At 42.1% G+C, this 16,742-nt stretch overlaps 1 long non-coding RNA gene across 1 annotated transcript; it reads right to left on the reverse strand.

The window, feature by feature from the left end:
• Nucleotides 1-4,934: 4,934 nt before the first annotated feature.
• Nucleotides 4,935-15,011, reverse strand: LOC309513256. Its single transcript, XR_014211382.1, has 3 exons — nucleotides 14,876-15,011; nucleotides 14,739-14,746; nucleotides 4,935-5,268 (listed from the first exon to the last, which is right to left on the reverse strand). It is a non-coding gene; the product is annotated as an uncharacterized lncRNA (long non-coding RNA).
• Between the last annotated feature and the right edge of the window lie 1,731 nt (nucleotides 15,012-16,742).

Genomic DNA, 16,742 nt, shown 5'->3' on the forward strand with positions numbered 1-16,742 from the left:
AAGGTCATTAGGTTTTATAGATCATTCCTTTATCAATTACAACGACCGGTGTTTACTGCTAAAAACAGACACATCACAACCTACGACTTATTTTGATAAGATTTTGTTTAAATTGTTACTGGTTCAGTAAAATGTTATTATTAAATTAATCCGTGTTGATTGTCAATAAAATAAGATATATTTTATATATAAATTGTACATAATATGTTTTCTTGTAGCGCTTTAACTTTACTTACATCGTCGTGTTGCATTCTGACAGCTTGTTTGGACGGTCGTCGCTTTGAAAGTTGCGTAGCCTACTCTACGTAAGATTAGGCACCTTTACGTAAATACCAGCGCTAATTTGATACAATGAAATTAACGATAAAATGTTTATAAAAGCCCAATCAACTGATCAAACAAATACCACATGGAAGTTACAGGCGGCAGCCATGTTAACAGTGTAACAAGAATAGTCTTCTTCTTGTATAAAGGCGATCCACTCTTTTAGAGAAATGTCGCCATCTACTGTACTGGAGAGCAAACAGTATTTCTTGCATGGGCACCTGAAGTTTTAAATCCCGTGGATCAATTAGAGCGCATGCTAGCCAAATGAAAAATAAATAAATTTAAAATACATTAAATAAAAAGCCACAATACACATATTTACTATACAACACAAATACATGATGATATGCAGTTTCATTTACATCACACTCATCACATAACCCATTTCCATGCAAACCCATAATGTTTCATAAGTGGCAGTCTTGATTTTTAACCATGTGTGACCCAGACTTAGACAGTAATAGTAAAATATTTTCTATTTCCTCCCTGGCAATTTATCCTTCCTACTGTCTGTGCATCTTCCTTTGTTATACTATTGTCCCGACTCCCATCTTATTTGCCATTAATTCATATTCATTTATTTATTTGCCATACACACACACACACACACACACACACACAACACACACACACACACACACACACACACACACACACACACACACACACACACACACACATATATATATATATATATATATATATATATGTATATGTATATATATATATATGTATATGTGTAAATATATATATATATATATATATATATATATGTATATATGTATATGTGTGTATATATATATTCATATTCATATATTCCATATTCATTTATTTATTTGCCATACACACACACACACACACACACACACACACACACACACACACACACACACACACACACACACACACATATATATATATATATATGTATATATATATATATATATATATATATATATATATATATATGTATATGTATATATATCTATATATATATGTATATGTGTATATATATATATATATATATATATATATATATATATATATATATGTATATATGTATATGTGTGTATATATATATATATATATATATATATATATATATATACACTCACCTAAAGGATTATTAGGAACACCTGTTCAATTTCTCATTAATGCAATTATCTAATCAACCAATCACATGGCAGTTGCTTCAATGCATTTAGGGGTGTGGTCCTGGTCAAGACAATCTCCTGAACTCCAAACTGAATGTCAGAATGGGAAAGAAAGGTGATTTAAGCAATTTTGAGCGTGGCATGGTTGTTGGTGCCAGACGGGCCGGTCTGAGTATTTCACAATCTGCTCAGTTACTGGGATTTTCACGCACAACCATTTCTAGGGTTACAAAGAATGGTGTGAAAAGGGAAAAACATCCAGTATGCGGCAGTCCTGTGGGCGAAAATGCCTTGTTGATGCTAGAGGTCAGAGGAGAATGGGCCGACTGATTCAAGCTGATAGAAGAGCAACTTTGACTGAAATAACCACTTGTTACAACCGAGGTATGCAGCAAAGCATTTGTGAAGCCACAACACGCACAACCTTGAGGCGGATGGGCTACAACAGCAGAAGACCCCACCGGGTACCACTCATCTCCACTACAAATAGGAAAAAGAGGCTACAATGGGCACGAGCTCACCAAAATTGGACAGTTGAAGACTGGAAAAATGTTGCCTGGTCTGATGAGTCTCGATTTCTGTTGAGACATTCAGATGGTAGAGTCAGAATTTGACGTAAACAGAATGAGAACATGGATCCATCATGCCTTGTTACCATTGTGCAGGCTGGTGGTGGTGTAATGGTGTGGGGGATGTTTTCTTGGCACACTTTAGGCCCCTTAGTGGCAATTGGGCATCGTTTAAATGCCACGGCCTACCTGAGCATTGTTTCTGACCATGTCCATCCCTTTATGACCACCATGTACCCATCCTCTGATGGCTACTTCCAGCAGGATAATGCACCATGTCACAAAGCTCGAATCATTTCAAGTTGGTTTCTTGAACATGACAATGAGTTCACTGTACTAAAATGGCCCCCACAGTCACCAGATCTCAACCCAATAGAGCATCTTTGGGATGTGGTGGAACGGGAGCTTCGTGCCCTGGATGTGCATCCCACAAATCTCCATCAACTGCAAGATGCTATCCTATCAATATGGGCCAACATTTCTAAAGAATGCTTTCAGCACCTTGTTGAATCAATGCCACGTAGAATTAAGGCAGTTCTGAAGGCGAAAGGGGGTCAAACACAGTATTAGTATGGTGTTCCTAATAATCCTTTAGGTGAGTGTATATATGTGGGGAAGATGTAAGATGTTTCTCCCGGCCTTTGGGGGGAGCTGTGTTCTTGGAGTTTTTCACTGTGTCAGTGGGCCCTTCCTCGCATGGGTGGAGCTGTTTACTTTAGTACACCATTACTTTTTCATTTTAAAAGCATGCACTTGAACTTGTATGCACTTTCCTGTGCTAGAGCAGTGTGCCATGATTTATGAGGTGAATGCATCATTAATATGCTAAATCTGAATACGTTTTCATGACTACTAGGCCTAAATATTTTGTGATTTGTGCTCTCAACTCGCCTGTAATTAGTCAGTGACTTTTACAAAACTACCCTAATTAAAGTACTAGCCTACTAGTACTAGCCTACTGTTCAATAGATTGGGGTCTGTAAGATTTTTAATTCTCTTTGCATTTATTTGAGCAAAAATACAGTAAAAACTAGCCTGGCAAGCCAGACCTACATCAAGATGTTAGGTCTGGAAACTCACCAGACACGCTCAATCCGAGGGGCGGGATAAACGGCTGTCTTTCAAATTCCCTCTGCACGCAATAGAGACAGAGCATATTTAGGCCACGCCCACACCCAGGGGGAAAACAATCAAACCGTCTCCATTGACTTTGCATTGCGAGAGGCTGCCTCCTTGTCATTTCTTGCTTCTAACAAAAGACAGAAAAATGCCTAAAAGCTGCTGTGTGACAAGGTGTACAGCAAAGAAGCTAAAAAACCCAGAAATAAGTTTTTATTAGCTCTCGACCCCAAAAAACGAGTGTTTAAGGACATAAAAGTGGATACAGGCAGTTGAGACAGAGCGTCACGTGTCTCATTACTCTGAGAACTAACGTACGTCCGCTGGAGGAGACCGTAATCGGCAACACAGGATAGTCTATCTTACAGAAATATAATATATAAAACTGACATTTGGATATTTGGCTCACCAGTGACCAAATGTTTAACTTACTGCACACGTAGTGTATTTTTAGTGCATACTGAGTGTCAGGATCCCACAATTTACCCATTCGTTCCAGCCTGTATCCACTTTTATGTCCTCAAACGCTCGTTTTTTGGGGTCGACAGCTTATGAAAACTTATTTCTGGGTTTCTTAGCTTGTTTGCTGTACACCTTGTCACATAGCAGCTTTTAGGCATTATTCTGTCTTTTCTTAGAAGCAAGAAATGACAAGGAGGCAGCCTCTCGCAATGCAAAGTCAATGGAGACAGTTGGTTTGTTTTCCCCCTTGGTGGGCGTGGTCTTCAGATTATGACGCGTTGCGCTCTGTCTCTATGGGACAGCGCTTCAACCAACCAGAGCGTTTTCCCAACAGCGGAGCTAGTTGATAGATTCAACTTTTGCCATATCTGGCTGGCAAAACAACAAACACATCTTCCTTTTTTTAAGACTGACTTAAGTGCCGTTCTATGCTCTTTTCTCAAAGAAAAACTTAACTCCAAGTCCTCCAGAGTCGCGGACAAAGCCGATTCGAAAGATGTTCGCCAGCAGCAGACGTCATTCTTTGTTTTCAAGTAGCAGCTAGGTAACCGTCGCAACTCTGTCGTCATATGTTAAGACCTCCCCGCATACTCTATACGCGACGTGATTGGCCTGACCCAATTTAGGTTTTTGCAGCTCGAAAGTCTATGGAGAGTTGCTAGACTGCCCTGGCTGCAAAATACATTTTGCTGCCGCTAGGGTGCGTCTAGATTTCTAGGCTAAGTAAAAACTGTAATATAAAAATTTGAACATAGGCTATCTGTTTTCTATGCCATAGTAAACTGTAATTTATTCATGTGATCAAAGCTGAATTTTCGGCATCATTACTCCAGTCATGATGATATTTCATTTTAATATGCTGATTTGCTGCTCAGGAAACATTTCTTATTATTATCAATGTTGAAAACAGTTTCATATTTTTGTGGAAACCATGATACACCATGGAAACTAAGGGTGAAAAGCTACGTGCCGCGTACTTCTCCGAAGCGGAGTTAGAAGTTTTAATGTTGGCTTATGAGGAGTTCAAGCCCATTATAATGAAAAAAAGCAATACAGCTGCATATGCGAGGGAAAGACAATTGGCTTGGCAAAAAATAACTGATAAAGTACGTTTTTTTATTTTTTTATTACATTTTAAATATGCTTGCCTTTCTTTTGTTAATTTGCAAAGTTGAACAATTGTCTTTTTGAGCATGTGGCATGACTCGACAAGTATTTACTTTTCTCTACATCAGTTTCTTAAGAATACAGTGCAATGTATATTGACAAGAAATATTTAGGCCTCTTGTTTTCTAAGGTGTAATCCTTCTGGAGCCAAAAGAACTCTTTCCCAAGTCAAAATGAAACACAAAAACATTCTCCAAAAAGGTAATATTTTATTTTAACTGTTGTAAGATCAATGTCTTAAGTTACTTTTACAGTATTCTTCCTATATAGCTAATAGAAAGAAGGCTGAGGCCCGTCTAACTGGCGGGGGTCCACCTCCCCCTCCTCTCACCCCATCTGAGGAGTTGGCTCTTTCACTTAATAAAGGTCACCCTGTGGTCGATGGTATTCCAGAGGGCACTTCGTCAGACTTTGCTACCTCCCACAACAACTCAAGTGACTTGGTACAATGTAGGTATACCATATTAGTACTTATGATTATTTAGTCATACGTTTGGACAAAACGATCATTAACTCATGTCATTAGGAAGAAGGCTAAATGCTTCCCAAATGCAGTCATTGTTTCACTTGTGCATTATGCATATATTGAATGGCCCCTCGCCTGAAGCGGAGAAAGTGTTGATGATCAGGGAGCTGAAAGATCTGGACTGCTACAAATGAAGATGATGGCAAACATGCTTTTTGGGAACATAGGGATTTTGGGCCAGGTGAAGACCAAAGGATTAGTCACGTTTTTGGCTGGATATATTTTTTATTTTTTATTTTTCTTGAGGGGTGCTCGAAAAGCTTTAATCCTTGGCCGATGTTTAATTAGTTTTGAAGGGAGTTCGGTGCACCTATGGGAGCAAGGTAGGAAACACTTTTCTACTTTGACTATGACGGTATATATAGTAGGGCTATTTTTTTTTTTATTCATCGATCTGGATTTACAATGCTTTCTTGGAGACGCAGGCTCAAACTTTATAAACTGTTAATATTATACTGCCTCTGCTACCGCTGCTTTTTTGTAAACCTACTTTTTTTCTTCTTTTTTTTGCCACTGGGACTTCCTAGGCTACTGCAGCGACTTTTTATTTTTATTTTGGATTTATTGTGGACGAAATCATTTATTTTGTTCTCCATATGGCGGCACTTGTTGGTTAAACATAGCAGTTGTAAAAACAACATTTGTAGGGTATTATTATTTGTTTATTTGTTTGCTTATTGAAAATGATGACTGAGACTGATTTCTCCGGGCCTACAAGGGGCTACACACTGTTAAGAGCTAAATACATAGACTACAAGTTGTATGATTTTGAAAGCAATATTGATCCAGAAAATCACTGCTTTAATACAATTAATTCCATGTGTGATTACTATACAGAAGAAAAGTTTAATGATACAGTTAGCCTGGACAGTAATTTTTCAGTAATACATTTTAATTGTAGGAGTTTGTATGCAAACTTTATCAAGATCCAGGAATACTTAAGGTCTTTAAAACACAAATTTTCAGCCATAGCGCTGTCAGAAACATGGGTTAATGAAGCTCGAGGTGTAGATTTCTGTATGGAAGGTTATGAATTATATCATTGCAGTAGAAGAGATAAGAGGGGAGGCGGTGTTGCCCTATTTGTGACCACTGATTTGAAATGCAGAATTGTAGAATGTATGACAACAGCCATTAATTATTTATTTGAATGTATTACAGTGGAGATTGATATGGAAAAGAAGAGGAATGTTGTTGTTACATGCATTTACAGAACACCTGGGTCAAAAATTGAAACATTTAATGAACAGCTAGAAAAGGTGTTATGTCAGCTGAATGAAAAGAAAAACTATATTTTGTGTGGGGATACAAACATTGATTTGTTGAGTGTGAATAGACAAGTTGCAGCTAGTGATTATTTGGAGATGCTATACAGTAGAGGGTTGTTTCCATTGATCACCGAGCCAACTCGGATAACAACAACATGTTCGACATTGATCGACCATATCTTCACAAATGTTTTAGAAAGTAAAATCAAGAGTGGTTTGGTGATCAATGATATAAGCGACCATTTACCTGTTTTTTGTGTTTTGGATTGTCAAATACCCAATGAGAAGGAAGCTGGCTGTAGGACTAAATATGTTAGAAAAAGGACAGATGAGGCAATTTGTAGATTTAGAAATGACTTGAGTGAGCAAGACTGGAAAGAGGTGTATGTCGGGGAAGTAAATGCAGCATATGAAGCTTTTCTAGATAAATATCTTATATTATATGAAAGGCATTGTCCATATGTGCAATGTAGATATAAGGATAGCTTTAGCAAAAACCCTTGGATTACTAGGGGACTACAGAATGCATGCAAAAAGAAGAATAAACTTTATAGAGATTTTATCAAATTTAGGTCAAAAGAAGCAGAAATGAAGTATAAGCTGTATAAAAATAAATTAACAACAATAATGAGACAAGCGAAAAAAGATTACTTTGGTAGCTTATTAGAAAAAAACAAAACTGATATTAAAGGAACATGGAATATTCTGAATAAGCTGATTGGGAAAAGTACATCAGGTCAGGACGGTACACCACACCATTTTATAAATGAGGATAATAAGAAAATTGAAAACTTAAACGAAGTAGTAAATGAATTTAATTCCTTCTTTGTAAATGTGGGACCCAAGCTAGCAGAGAATATTGAAAAACATAACTCTATGTAAAACGTAAATGCATTAAAAAACAAGACATCTACAGATACGGATGGGTTAGATATGATTATTGTGAAAAAAACCATTGATTGCATTGTTAAACCTTTAAGTTACATATTTAATCTTTCATTTCAAACCGGGATCTTCCCTAATAGGATGAAGGTAGCAAAGGTGGTCCCACTATACAAAGACGGTGATAAGCATATGTTTACAAATTATAGACCAATTTCGTTATTATCTCAATTTTCTAAAGTCCTTGAAAAAATGTTTGTGCAAAAATTAGATGCATTTATTGAAAAAAACCAGTTGTTAAACGAGAGCCAGTATGGATTCCGTTCAGGTAGATCTACAGCTTCTGCGACCATGAATATAGTTGAGGATATAGTAAATGCAACTGATAACAAGAAACACACAATAGGTGTGTTTATCGACTTAAAGAAAGCATTTGATACAATTGATCATTCAATCTTGTTATTAAAGCTACAATTATATGGTGTGAGAGGAATAGTATTGGATTGGTTAAGTAGTTATTTGAACAAAAGACAACAGTATGTTCAGTATAATAATAACAAATCCAATAATATGCAAATTCAATGTGGTATACCGCAAGGTTCAGTTTTAGGACCAAAATTATTTATACTTTACATTAATGACATTTGTGATGTATCTAAGTTATTGAATTTTGTTCTATTTGCAGATGACACAAACATTTACATCTCAGGAAATGACTTAAATGAATTGGTAATTAGTATGGAACAAGAAATGGTTAAAGTGAAGGAATGGTTTGACATTAATAGGTTGTCATTAAATTTAAAGAAAACAAAGTTTATGATTTTTGGTAATAGAAAAAAAGATGAAAGTATTGTACTATCAATAGCAGGAACAAAAATAATGAAAGTTAGGGAAATTAGGTTTTTGGGTGTGTTACTAGATGAAGGGTTGACTTGGAAACCACATATCTCACACATACAAAAAAAGATATCTAAGAGTATTTTTGTACTAAATAAGGTAAAACATGTGTTAGATTATAAGGCATTGAGAACTTTGTATTGTGCACTGGTGTTGCCCTACATCAGCTACTGTGTGGAAGTGTGGGAAACACATACCAAAGCAACACAAAGTCACTCTTTCTATTACAAAAGAGAGTGATACGAATTATATTTAAAACAGATTATAGAGAGCACACAAATAACTAATTTTTTTGCTCTAAACTGTTAAAATTTAAAGAATTGGTCGAATTACGGACACTTATTGTTATGTTTAAAGCAAAAGATAAAGTATTGCCCACAAACCTTCAACACTTGTTTATCCTTATAGAAAATGAAGGAAGAAGAAAGGGACATTTTAGGTATCAAATTGCAAGGACTACAGCAAAGCAAATGTGTACTTCAGTGGTGGGAGTGAAAGTGTCATGAGGAGAGTTGGAGAGAGAGAACCCAAACGCAAAGGCAGATCAAATGTCTCTTTAATAAACTCAGAAGCGCTGATAGGCAAAATCAGAACACAGGTGCCGACAGGCAAAAACAGTTCATACAGAGAGTCTCTTTAAGGGAAAAAGGCAACTGAAGAGAGTCCGCAGGCTAAGTACTGGAAATTCCCACAAGATGCGGAGAAGGGTCCGGGTAGCGGATGAGTAGCTTCAAACAATAGTAGGAACCGACAGCCAGAGGCAGGCAAGCAGAAGATGATCAGCAGTAATAATCAGGAGACAGCATATACCACACTGGACACGACAAGACTGGTAACGATAGAGAAACATCAGGTACGTAACACATTTCAGGTAATACTCTGGCAGGGAACAAAGGAAAAGAGGGAGAAGAAATAGGGAAAGAAATCAGTAGGAAGAGAGAACAGGTGTGAGCGTTAACGAGATGATGAGATAGAGAACAGCTGAGCGAGAGAAAAGAAACGGGGAAGTGGTGTAAGGAGGAAAAAGACCAGGAGAGGGAGCAAGAGAGAGAGGAAAGAGCCCGATTCATGACAGTACCCCCCCCTCAAGGAGCGCCCCCTGGCGCTCCCGAGGAGGAGGACTGGCGAGAACGGTAGAAGTCATCAATCAGCGAGCGGTCCAGGATGTTCCGGGCCGGAACCCAACTTCTCTCCTCAGGACCGAATCCCTCCCAATCGACCAGGAACTGGTGGCCCCGGCCGCGGGGTCGCACATCCAGTAATTTACGGACTCTATATGTGGGGGAGTCCAAGACGCGGACAGGAACGGTGACAGGACAGGACTGAGAACGAACAACAGGTTTAATACATGAAAAACAGGATGAATACGACGGAGATCGGAGGACAACTTCAATTTGACAGCGACAGGACTGAGCACCTTAAGGATGCGAAATGGCCCGACGAATTTAGGAGCCAACTTACGCGACGAAAACTGGAGCGGGAGATCGCGAGTGGACAACCAAACTCTCTGGCCGGCAACATACCGGGGGCTCTTGACACGCAAACGATTGGCAGCCCTGCGAGTGCGAACACGAGTCTTACACAGGGCGGACCTAACCCTTCTCCAGGTACGCTTAGCACGTTGAATGAAAACCTTAACAGAGGGAACGTTGGTCTCAGTCTCCTGCGAGGCGAAGAGCGGAGGCTGGTAACCAAGGCAACATTGGAACGGGGAGAAACCGGTCGCGGAGGAGGGAGCGGAGTCATGGGCATACTCAGCCCAGGAAAGCTGCTCAGACCAAGAAGCAGGATTACGAAATGCGAGACTGCGAAGGATGCGACCCACGATCTGATTGGTACGCTCGGCTTGGCCGTTGGTCTGTGGATGAAAACCGGACGACAGACTGGCAGAAGCCCCGATCAGTCGGCAAAACTCCTTCCAGAAAAGGGAGGAGAATTGAGGACCCCTATCGGAGACAATGTCAGACGGAAGACCGTGAATCTTGATACTCTGTCAACGACAATTTGGGCTGTCTCCTTGGCGGAGGGCAGCTTAGGAAGAGGAATGAAATGAGCGGATTTGGAAAAACGGTCAACTACGGTGAGAATTACAGTGTTCCCCTCGGACGGGGGAAGACCTGTGATGAAATCAAGAGCGAGATGAGACCACGGTCTAGACGGAAGTGGGAGGGGTCGAAGTAAACCAGCGGGAGGCGTGTTGCTGGACTTGGTCTGCGCGCAGACAGAACAAGAAGCAACAAAACGGCGAATGTCGCGCTCACGAGTGGGCCACCAGAACCTTTGACGAATGGAAGCGACTGTACCCCTAACGCCAGGATGGGCGAATAATTTAGATGAATGCCCCCATTGAAGGACAGCAAGACACGCGACCGGAGGTACATATAAAAGATCCCTAGGACAAAGACGAGGAGTGACAGCGTGGGAAAGTGCGCGTCTGACGACTCGTTCAATTCCCCAGACAGCCGAACCAACAACCATGGTCGGAGGAAGGATAACCTCCTGTGTAGGAGCCGCTTCTGGAGAAGTGAATTGTCGTGAAAGAGCATCCGGTTTGAGGTTCTTGGAACCGGGACGATAGGAAATCGTAAAATCGAATCGGGCAAAGAAGAGCGCCCAGCGCGCATTAAGCCTCTTGGCCGAGCGAATGTATTCCAAATTACGATGATCTGTCCATACAATAAACGGGACAGAAGAACCCTCCAACCAATGACGCCATTCGCCGAGAGCCAAACGGATGGCTAGAAGTTCGCGATTACCGACATCATAGTTGCGCTCGGCGGGAGACAAGCGATGAGAAAAAAAAGCGCATGGATGGACCTTCTCATCGGACGCGGAACGTTGGGAGAGAATGGCTCCCACGCCCACCTCGGAAGCGTCGACCTCGACGATAAACTGTCTGGTGATGTCAGTAGTAATGAGAATTGGGGCGGTAGTAAACAGGGATTTGAGCCGATCAAAGGCAATCTGAGCAGAACGCGACCAAGAGAAATGCGTCTTGGCAGACGTGAGAGCAGAGAGCGGGGCGGCGACCTGGCTAAAATTCCGAATAAAACGACGATAAAAATTAGCGAACCCCAGGAACCGCTGGAGCGCAACACGGGAATCCGGAACAGGCCATTCCGTGACGGCGCGAACCTTGGTGGGGTCCATAACAATCCCCTCGGAGGAGATGACCGAACCAAGGAACGTGACGGACGTAGCGTGAAACGTGCATTTCTCAGCCTTGACAAACAAGCGATTTTCAAGAAGGCGCTGGAGAACCTGACGAACGTGCTGAGTATGTATCTGGAGAGAGGGAGAAAAAATTAAAATGTCGTCGAGGTAAACGAAAACAAAAATGTTTAACATGTCTCTAAGGACATCGTTGACAAGAGCCTGAAACACGGCAGGGGCGTTGACCAACCCGAACGGAAGAACGCGATATTCAAAGTGCCCTAAGGGCGTATTGAAAGCTGTTTTCCATTCATCCCCCTCCTTTATGCGGACGAGATGATAGGCATTACGTAGATCTAGCGTTGTGAAGACCTTAGCCCCCTGCAGGATCTCGAAGGCGGATGACATCAGAGGCAAGGGATAACGATTCTTGACTGTGATGTCATTCAACCCACGATAATCGATGCAGGGTCGTAACGTACCATCTCTCTTCTTAACGAAGAAGAAACCGGCCCCCGCAGGAGAGGATGAAGGAACTATGGTACCAGCTTCGAGCGAATCAGATAAATACTTCTCGAGGGCTTCACGTTCGGGCACCGACAAGGAATATAATCTTCCCCGGGGAGGGGCGGTCCCCGGCAGAAGATTGATGCTGCAATCATACGGACGATGGGGAGGGAGAGAAGTGGCCCGGGAACGACTGAAAACCGCCCGCAGATCATGGTACTCCTCCGGGACTCCGGACAAATCACCGGGCTCCTCCTGAAACACAGAAACAGAAGACACAGGAGGAGAGGCAGACACTAAACAATTTACATGACAAGATAAATTCCAAGAAAGAACGGACCCTCTGGCCCAATTAATCTGTGGATTATGCTTGACTAGCCAGGGGTGTCCCAAAACAACGGGGTATAAGGGGAGTGAAAAACTAAAAAGGAAAGGCTCTCACGATGATTACCCGAAACAGTGAGACTCACCGGGACCGTGGAACGGCATACCCTGGCGAGGATACTGCCATCGAGAGCGTGAACAGGAGTGGAATCCTCTAAATCGATAAGGGGAATCCCCTGAGTGCAAGCCCACGTCTCGTCGACAAAACTTCCCTCGGACCCCGAGTCAATGAGCGCAGAGCAGGTGACGGACGAGCCCGGCCAGCGGAGATGTACTTGGAAAGTAGTGCGACTGCATGGCGGAGGGACTAAAGTCGAAGCGCTCACCAGTAGCCCTCTTCTCACTGGTGAGCTCTGGCTTTTACTGGACACGAGGGCTGAAAGTGAGAAGCAGACCCACAGTACATACAGAGGCGTTCGGTTATTCGGCGTTGGCGTTCAGCCGCGGAAATCCGTAATCCTCCCAACTGCATGGGCTCCGCATCAGTGTGGGCAGAAGGAGAAGAAGAGACAGGTGCAGGAAGGAGTGATCTCTCCAAGCCTCGAGCCCGGCGGCGTAATTCGAAGCGTTTCTCTGTGCAGATGGCAAGATCAATAAGGGGATCAAGGCGCGAGGGAGAATCACGGGCGAGGATCTCGTCTTTTAAATCGGCATTCAATCCCTCTAGGAAACGGGCCACTAAAGCAGGTTCATTCCACTCACAGGAAGTCGACAATGTACGAAATTCAACAGAAAAATCGGCTACAGACCTCTTGCCTTGACGAAGTGAGGAGAGGAGTCGAGAGGCTTCAGCACCATGGACAGAGCGATCGAAGACGCGTAACATCTCTTCCTTGAAATAGTCATAACTGTTGAGACATTCAGACCCAGCGCTCCAGACGGCGGTCCCCCATTCCCGTGCTCGCCCCGAGAGAAGGGAGATGACAAAGGTGATTCGGGAGCGATCCCTGGCATAAGTGGTTGACTGCAAGGAAAAGACAACCTCACACTGTGTCAGGAATGAACGGCACTCGGCCGGCTCACCAGCATAACTGGGCGGATTGTTGACCCTGGGCTCCGGTGGTGCGTGGGAGCTGGAAACGGGCGTCTCAACACGAAGATGCAAAATCTGTTGGGTTAGGTCGTTCACCTGGGCGACGAGAGACTCCACAGCATGACGAGAGGCAGCGAGTTCATCCTCGTGACGGCCCAGCATGGTTCCCTGAAGCTCAAGGGCGGACTGGAAATGACTCTCCTTTGCTGGGTCCATGAACTGGCCAGAGTATTCTGTCATGAGGAGAGTTGGAGAGAGAGAACCCAAACGCAAAGGCAGATCAAATGTCTCTTTAATAAACTCAGAAGCGCTGATAGGCAAAATCAGAACACAGGTGCCGACAGGCAAAAACAGTTCAAACAGAGAGTCTCTTTAAGGGAAAAAGGCAACTGAAGAGAGTCCGCAGGCTAAGTACTGGAAATTCCCACAAGATGCGGAGAAGGGTCCGGGTAGCGGATGAGTAGCTTCAAACAATAGTAGGAACCGACAGCCAGAGGCAGGCAAGCAGAAGATGATCAGCAGTAATAATCAGGAGACAGCATATACCACACTGGACACGACAAGACTGGTAACGATAGAGAAACATCAGGTACGTAACACATTTCAGGTAATACTCTGGCAGGGAACAAAGGAAAAGAGGGAGAAGAAATAGGGAAAGAAATCAGTAGGAAGAGAGAACAGGTGTGAGCGTTAACGAGATGATGAGATAGAGAACAGCTGAGCGAGAGAAAAGAAACGGGGAAGTGGTGTAAGGAGGAAAAAGACCAGGAGAGGGAGCAAGAGAGAGAGGAAAGAGCCCGATTCATGACAGAAAGTTTGGAATTTTCTGCAGAATGAACTAAAGCAATGTAAAAATATATTTCAGTTTAAAAAAAGATTTAAAGAGAAAACAATGGATTTGTATGAACACTTATAGAAATTGATGATGATGATGATGATGGTTGTGATCATGGTTTGCTTTTGCTTTGGATGAATATTTATAGAAATTGATGGTGATGATGATGGTTGTGATTATGGTTTGCTTTTGCTTTGGAATCTGTTTCAGGTTGATGTTTTGGTTTCTAGTTTGTTTCATTTGTTATCGTTATGCATTGGCGGGGATTTGATATGTTGAGTTTTTTTTTTTTTTTTTGAGGGGGCAGGAAATATAAGATATTCTTCACCCTGCCTCCTTTTCATCATGGTTTTATAAATTATATATATGAGGATGATGAAGTAAGTTTTGTTGGAAAATATCCATGAATGAAATAAACATAATCAATTAATCAATCAAAATATATTCTATTTTACAGCATATGCTGTATACAGTAATCTCTTTTTTTTTATTCTTGCATGTTCCTAATGCCTTTATTCAGTGTCTGTCATACATTAGTAATTTACACACTGAGTATCTTTTTTTCTTGCAGTTGCTGATGGACAACCTGAACCTGTATTATTGGATCCTCCTGAAACCACACACTCTGTCACAATTGTTAGTGATGCATTTTAAGAACCAGTTGCTTTTAGATCTTTCACTTTGTCTGCCAGACAAAGTAACCTTGCATATTTCCACTCTAGGATGATGATGAAGAGACCACATCTGCTGTGACTGAAAAATGTGTCATTTGTCCTGTGACAGAATCTAGCTGGGGATGTACATGCAGATGAGGGTCCATCTACCTCTACACATAATCTTAGCAGTGTAAGCACTTGTCCCTGGTTGTCCTTATTTACATAATGTTACTATGTGGCAGATTTTCTTCTTTAACCATCTTATTTACTTCCTAGTTGTCTGCAAAGGAGCTGTATAAGGTCCATCTATTAAGGCAAATAAAAAAAAACTGACATGGACCTTATACAGCTTCAGCTAGAGGAGAAAAGGCTGGCCATTAAAAAGGCCAAACTTGAAATAGAACTACTGGAGCATCGCCTTAAAGGTATAGCGGAGGATGTTTTACTTCCTGGTGGGTAACCTATACTATTGGTCCTCCTAATTGTCAATCATTCTGGTGAATCAATCAAACTTTTCAAAAAGTGGAGAGGGCGGGTCTTATCTAAAATTTGGAAAGATCCTCCGCTATACCTTTAAGGTGAGAATCATATGTGAACATGAATCTGTAAAAAATGTTGTGTGTGTGTGTATAATAATAATTCGTTACATTTATATAGCGTTTTTTCTGAGACCTCAAAGCGCTGTACATGGAAAGGGGGGAATCTCCTCAACCACCACCAATGTGCAGCATCCACTTGGATGATGCGACGGCAGCCATACTGCGCCAGAACGCCCACCACACACCAGCTTACTGGTGGAGAGGAGACAGAGCGATGCAGCCAATCAGTATATGAGGATGATTAGGAGGCCATGATGGACAGAGGCCAAGGGGCAAATTTGGCCAGGATGCCGGGGTTACACCCCTACTCTTTTTCGAAGGACATCCTGGGATTTTTAATGACCACAGAGAGTCAGGACCTCGGTTTTACGTCTCATCCGAAGGACGGTGCTCTTTTGGCAGTACAGTGTCCCCGTCACTATACTGGGGCATTAGGACCCACACAGACCACAGGGTGAGCACCCCCTGCTGGCCTCACTAACACCTCTTCCAGCAGCAACCTGGTTTTCTCAGGAGGTCTCCCATCCAGGTACTGACCAGGCTCAGCCCTGCTTAGCTTCAGTGGGCAACCGGTCTTGGGCTACAGGGTGATATGGCTGCAGGCCATAAAGCAATAAATACAAATCTGTCATGTCTCTTTTATTTCAGGATATGAAGAAATAGAACACATTAAATAAAGTGATTTTGACAAATCATGTCTCTAAGCATTCTGCCATCTCTGTGGTCTGCTAGATTCAATGGGTTTTATTCTATCTTCATCAGGACAGGGGGGATGCCTCTCTCCTCTTATTGTGGCAATGTTGTGAAGTACCACACAAGCAACTGTGATGTCACATGCCCTATTTGGAGTGACCCTGAGCCCACGCAGACACTGAAACCTCGCCTTCAGAATGCCTATTGTCATCTCCACCTTGGCCCGTGTTCTGCTGTGAGACAGGTTGAAGCGTGTCTGTGGTCCGGGCTCAGGATCAGGGTAGGGTGTCATCATATAGGGGAGGCAAGGGTATCCTCTGTCCCCCAGCAAGTAACCATAGAAGTGTCCTGTAATGTTTGAGGTGTTTTGTAAATGTAATAAAGACTACAAGCATTTGTCTAACAAAACGTACCCTGTTGAAATTTGTTGCACCGAGATGACTCTCTAAATATTCTGGCATCATGTACAGACCCAGGCCATTTTGCCTCAACATTAGTGATGAGGTGGGTT

Source organism: Leuciscus leuciscus, assembly GCF_965113295.1.
Source record: "Leuciscus leuciscus genome assembly, chromosome: 13".
NCBI lineage: Eukaryota > Metazoa > Chordata > Actinopteri > Cypriniformes > Leuciscidae > Leuciscus > Leuciscus leuciscus.